This window comes from Myotis davidii, unplaced genomic scaffold (genome assembly GCF_000327345.1).
Source record: "Myotis davidii unplaced genomic scaffold, ASM32734v1 scaffold30, whole genome shotgun sequence".
Taxonomy (NCBI): domain Eukaryota; kingdom Metazoa; phylum Chordata; class Mammalia; order Chiroptera; family Vespertilionidae; genus Myotis; species Myotis davidii.
Genome location: NW_006282874.1, coordinates 395445 through 401688, shown reverse-complemented (window position 1 = coordinate 401688; position 6244 = coordinate 395445).

Below are 6244 nucleotides of genomic sequence, written 5' to 3'. Positions count from 1 at the left end.
GCAGGAAAGAGGCGTCCACACCTGGCTGGACCCTCTCCCACGTGCAGCAGGCGCTGTCCTCTCTCCCGCTGACTGCCCACCGGCCGCGGGAGCAGAGCCAGTGCCACAGGCCGCACGCAGTGGGGACCCGCTGCTCGGCCAGCTCCCTCCGGCGGGAGCTAACTTTAGCCGGTCACATGGCGCGCGGTGCCTGTGCCCAGAGCTCGCAGAGCCCTGCGGAAGGTGTTTAACCGTCTTCCCCTCGGAAGCCTGGCTCTCGCCTCTGCCATTTCCACCTTGTGTGGCAGAAGGTATTTTTGCAGGCGCAGTCGAGGTGGCAGCGACCTCACAGCGTGAGGCTGTGCCCTGTGCACGCCGCTGCTATTTCGGGGACTCACAGGTGTGTCGTTTGTGTCCTGACGGCCCGGCAACCCCCAGGGAGGGGAGAGGGGCAGGTGCTCCAAGGCCCGAAGGTCCCCGAGCCTGGCCCCAGGTTCCTCCCCGAGGAAGCCTGTCTGCCCTGGGCTGGGCTGGGCAAGGCCTGGGCCCCACGCACACAGCACTGCGGCCTCCCTGAGCCTGTCCTGTCCGCTGTGTCCCCAGCAGCAAGCAGGGCTCTGGGAACATTCGTTGAGGCCTCAGGTTGAACCCGAGGCTTCCTCCCCTCTGCTCTGCTCTGCCAGGTTGGGGGTCACAGGGGGCGAGGGGGTGCTGGGGTCTGTGGCACAGGATGCTCAGAAGACCCATGGGTCACGTGGGGGCTGCGGAGCCCCGCTCAGCTTAGACTAGGGGACCCCAGGGGACTCCCAGCAGCAAGGCCTTGCCCCCAGCCCCTAGCTGTCCCGCTCTCTGCTGCTCTGAGCTGGAGCAGACAGGCAGCCCCGAGGATGCGCACTTGCAGATGGTAGAGACGGCCTCCCGGGGCTGGGAGGAGCTCTGGCCATGGGTCTCCTTCCCTGCTCACCTGTGCGGGGCCTTGGCCCAGAGAAGCGGCCGAGCTGGGAGGCCCCGAGTCACTGTTAGCAGGGCCGGGACACCATCCAGCTTCGGGCCCCTGAGGGTGTCCAGGCAGCCTGCGTGGCCCAGCCACCCAGCTCTGGCGCCAACACCCACGAGCCAGCAGCAAGGCCGGGCGGTGGCGGAGCAGAGTGCACAGCCCTGGTCAGGCAGCGGGCGAGGCGGGGCTGGGGCTGCGGGAAGATGAGAAAACAGTCCCTGAGAAGCACTGTGGGTGGAGATACCTGGGTGTGGGGTCAGGCCTGCCTCCGGGAGAAAGCATTTGAGCTGCAACTTCAATGACACGTTGGGAGCCAGAGAGAGCATCCAGGCAGAGGGAGTGACTGATGCCCTCGAGTCAGGGGACGGATCTTGGCTGGTTCAGCGAAGAGCAAGAATGCAAAGGTGGCTGGGGTCAAGATGAGGTCAGAGGTCAGGGCTCCAAGGCCCCCAAGAGGATAGGAGGCGGGCGGGTGGGGGGCTGGATCTCACTTGTGCCCCAGGAACCACCTGCACTGGATGAGGGGGAGCCGAGTCACAGCGCCTCCCTGGGCGGGGTGGGGGGTGGGTCCCCCTCCTGCTGTGGGGGCCTTGCAGGGCCCAGGGCCTCAGTAGCCCTCTGACCCGGAGGAAGAAAGTCCCCGGGGAAATGGGTGGCCAGTGAAACAATAAGGACCCCAACTCTGATGACCGTGAGGCTGGGCTGCCACCAGCCCCGAGGCCACGCTGAGGGTCTCCCCTCGGGGGGGCGCTAGGCCTGTCAGGATGGGTTGGGGGTGAGTGGGGTGAAGTCACAGCAGCTTTGGGTGCTGTCTGGGCCTCAGCGCCCTAGGACAGGCCTGGGGGACACAGCGTGACTCCCACAGCACCGGGAAGGGGCCCCAGTCCCCCAGGGCCTCCCCAGACCCCGCCCCCCTCCATGCCTACAATCCCTGTAATGGTGGCTGACTGAATCACTCTTTTTAAAGATCATTTTGCTCTTTACATCGATTTATTCTTCATCACAAACAATGCCTTTTTGCATTAAATCTAAGAAAGAGAGGAAAATATAAAGAAGCAAAAGGGAAACAAAAAACTAAGCCGCGCCCCCCCCCCGCCCCTCGGGGGGAGTCAGACCATTCAGCAATGGGCCCAGGTCTGGAAGGAGGCTGCACCCTAAGAACAGCGGCCGGTGCAGGAGGCTCCCTCAGAGTCACGTTCAAGGAAAGGGGTGGCGGGTAAAGTTCAGGGACGGTCGGGAGGGCCCAGGGAGGCAGAGAAGGGGAGGCCCTGGAGGGGAGGCCCTGGAGGGGAGGCCCTGGAGGAGGGGCAGGGGGTGGGCTGCTCAGCCAAGAGCTGGCCTCCCACCCGATCTGTGCCTTTTCTGAGAGGAGCCTTTCGGCCCCGAGCGCCTCTGTGGGCGCAGCTCTCTGTCCTCCCACCCCCGCCCCGCCCCCCTGGCCCTGTGCCCTCTCACCCATGTCCTTCCTGGTACATTTCTTGGGTGTTCAATTGCATCTCAACATCTGCCTCTTGTGGGACTCAGACTAACACAGGGGCATTCAGAAATCCACCTGAGCCCCCAATGAGCCAACAAAAAAATCACAGCTTGGGGGGGGGGGAGAGGGGGGAGGTAGGACTTGGGAGGTGACAGGGTTAGATGAGGACACAGGGCGGGGCCCCTGGAGGGAGTTCAAGTTCCTGTGGAAAGAAGGGACCAGAGCTCACTCTCCAGAACATGAGGACACGCCTCGCCGGGAGAGAGCCCTTGCCGGGTCCTGGCACCGTGACCCTGGCTGTCCAGCCGCAGGACTGGGAGACCGAGTGCCCACGGGCAGGCCTCCAGCCTTGGCTCTGGGAGGGCCCCTGAGCTGACAGCAGGACCCACATTTGTGAAGTGGAAAACTCGGGGGCTCAACATTACAAAGGCTTCTGCTCGCTCCTATGAGCTGACAGGCAGCTCTGCTCTCTGAGGCCCCTCTGAGACCGGACAGCTGCGCCCCTGCTCTGGCTTCCAGGATCCAGCAGGGAGGGGGACCCCACAGATCTCGCCCAGGTCCCGGAGACTCCGCCCAGAAATGTCCCACGTCACTTCTGAATACATTTTGTCGGCCAAAGCAATGCCACATGGCCCAGCTCGGGGGTCAGCCCAGCCTCGTGTCCAGCAAAGACCTCGCCCAAGAATCCGGCCCGGCCCAGGTGTGGCTCACCTGCGAGGACGCAGGAAACCGTCTGAGCTGCACTTCCTGAGCCCTGGTCTACCCCCACTCCCCCGCATCCTCAAACCCTCGCGTGAGGGAGACTCGAGAGAAACTCAGAATGGGAAATTAATGAGACAGGATGGAGCCCACAGAACGAAGAAAGATGAAGGGGGAAGGGCGGCGGTGAGCGGGGCCTTGATAGGTGGAGAATTAAATCAAAATGAATACGGATAGACCTGTCAGACCCTGCCACCTAATGCTTAGTAAGGGCTCCCGAAATAGAAGCTCCTCCTGGGAGGGAAAATTCCAATGATGGTCCGCTTAGAAAAGTCCTAGCTCAGCAACCTCGCAAGGTCCGGGCAGGGGAAATTTACAGGCTCTCTCAGGGCCTCATCCTTGAGGGCGGGGGAAGGAAGAATTCTAGAAATTCTCACACTGGGCAGAGGAGGAATAGTCGGGGAAATAACGCGTCTTACTGTGTGAAATAGCAGGCATCTTAGTACAGAGAAATCTGTGTCTGGTCTCAGGGACGAGGAGGGTCTGGGTGTCTGCTCAGGCGCCACAACAGAGTCCCAGGGACTAATGGCCGGCACAGTGGGCATTTGCTTCTCACAGTTCTGGGGGCTGGAAGCCCAAGGCCAAGGGTAGGTTTCATCCCAAGGTCACGTCTCTTGCTTTGCAACGGCTGTTGTCTTGCCATGGGCTCCCGTGACCTCTTCTTTGTCCGTGCTCTGGGGGGGAGGGGCAGGAGTGAGCTCTAGTGTCTTTTCTTATGAGGGCACTAACCTTATCTGATCAGGGCCCCACCCTTATGACCTCATTTAACCTTGATTACTTCCTCAGGGGCCCCATCTCCAAGTACAGTAACACAAAGGTTTGGGGTTTCAACATGTGCATTTTTGGGAGACACAAACATTCAGTCTGTAACAGAAGAGCATAAGTAGGGATTCCTAATTGACAAAGAAAAATATAGAAGGAACTGTAACTTGATCAAACCACCAAAAACGAGGAAGAAACAACGATGTAAAATAAATAGCCAACAATAGGAAGTATGTTAAATATGTGAGTTACCATCTTAAATGGAAAGATGTAGACTCTCCAGGAGAACAGCCAGACCTTGTCATACTGGGCTCTGAAGAAACAGCCAAATATAAGCTGTTTATTAGAAATACACTCGAAACAAAATACTGTAGATATTTAGATGGCTGGGGAAATATTGCAAGGATAAAGCAAGTGAAAATAAAGTAGAACTGGCAGGTACTAATTTCAAAAAAGGTTAAAGATACTTCACGTGATAAATGAGAACATTCTACAGTAGAGGGATACAGTCAGAAGCCTGCATTTGTAAAAGAAGAAGAGCTAACTTTTCAAAGCAAACCCTATTGGGAAAGAGAACTTGGTAAAAAAAAAATAAAAGTAAGCATAAGAGAGACAGCTGCTCGTTTCTATCAGAAATGGACGGAAGTGTTAGAAATGAAGTCCCAGGTGTGCAGTCCCAGGTGTGCAGTCCCAGGTATGCAGTCCCCTGTATGCAGTCCCAGGTATGCAGTCCCAGGTGTGCAGTCCCAGGTGTGCAGTCCCCTGTATGCAGTCACAGGTATGCAGTCCCCTGTACTGCAGGGCCTCGATCAGAGCCTGGTGTGAACAAATCAAATTGCTCGTAGTGACGTCAGGGACAACTAGGGAACGCGATGTGGGTGGGGCCTTAGGAAAGCCCAGGACATCACCTCTCCGGGCAGGGCTGGGGCCGCGGTTACCGGGGACGCTTCCTTCTCTGCCGAGGAGGGAAGCTGAGGGATGGAGGGGTGGAATGCAGGAGGCTGATCTCTCTTACTAAGACCTCAGTGAGAAACAAGCCTGGCGTCATGGCACAGCTACTGAGTCCCGGTGCTTTCCTGTGCCTTTGACATTTTAAAACACCAAAGTAATAACACCAGAATAACGCAGCCCACGCATGTGGAGGTGTGTGACACACACTTTATATGTTCTCAAAGAGCGAATACATGGTCATATGCCCCCAGGCCACTGGTGAGAGGCAGGATCTAGCAGGTCATCGAGGAAACCTTACCAAGTTCAAGGGACACACAAATGCAGCTGTTCACAGGCCTCCGTGCTCTGGCCACGCCCAATGCAAGGAGAAATAAAGAATAACAGGGAAGCCCCAAACCCTCCAACTACTTGCAAATGCAAAACATTCCTACATAACTCTTGGCTCACAGGGAAAATCAAAGGAGAGATTGCTGGAAAACGAGGAAAAGAAAAAGCCTTGGGTGAGGACACACAGAGGGGAGCCCTTGGCTCGGGAAGGCGCCCCCGGAAAGGCCTTTACCAGACACGGGAAGACTAGCCGTAGCACCAGCTCTTGTGCTTGGCTCAAGAAATTAGGGGAAAAACAACAAAAGAAATGAGAAAGAGAAAATTCATAAAGGTAAGTGAAATTGATGAAACAGGAAAAAAAATTAAACAGTGGAAAGAATACATAACTGCAAACGCTTGTTCTTTGAAATGGCTAATAAAGTAAAAAACAACCCTCGTGAGTCTCATTGCAGGGCACGAAGAGCAAGAGATGGTAAAATTAGACAAGATTAGGAATGAAGGAGGCTGACGTACCAATATAACTACAGATACAGGGGAGATAAAAATAATTATGAGACTATTGCCTGCAACTCTGAGAAACCTCGGGGACATGGACAGTTTCCTGGTATCAGTCAATTACCAAAATCAGTCCAAGGAAAAAATTGAAAATGTTAATAGACCAATTACCATAAAAGAGATTAGGAGGTGACTGAAGATTTATCGGGGAAAAGGCACCAGAATCAGACAGGCGCACGGCCGAGGTGCATCTAATTTCTAAAGGTCTAATCCTGTCGGTGCCATGGAAACTATTTGGGGTCATGGAAAGAGATGGGAGAGAAACGCCCTTGTTCATCCCGCGCATCTACAATAACCTGAGTACAAGTAATACAAAATAAGGGGGCTGCGGGCCAATGGCACCGAGGAATATAAATAAAAGTTCCTAAAATAAAATGCTAGCAAATAGAATCCAGCAACGGACATAAAGAACAATACCTTACCCTTGGTTTCCTGCA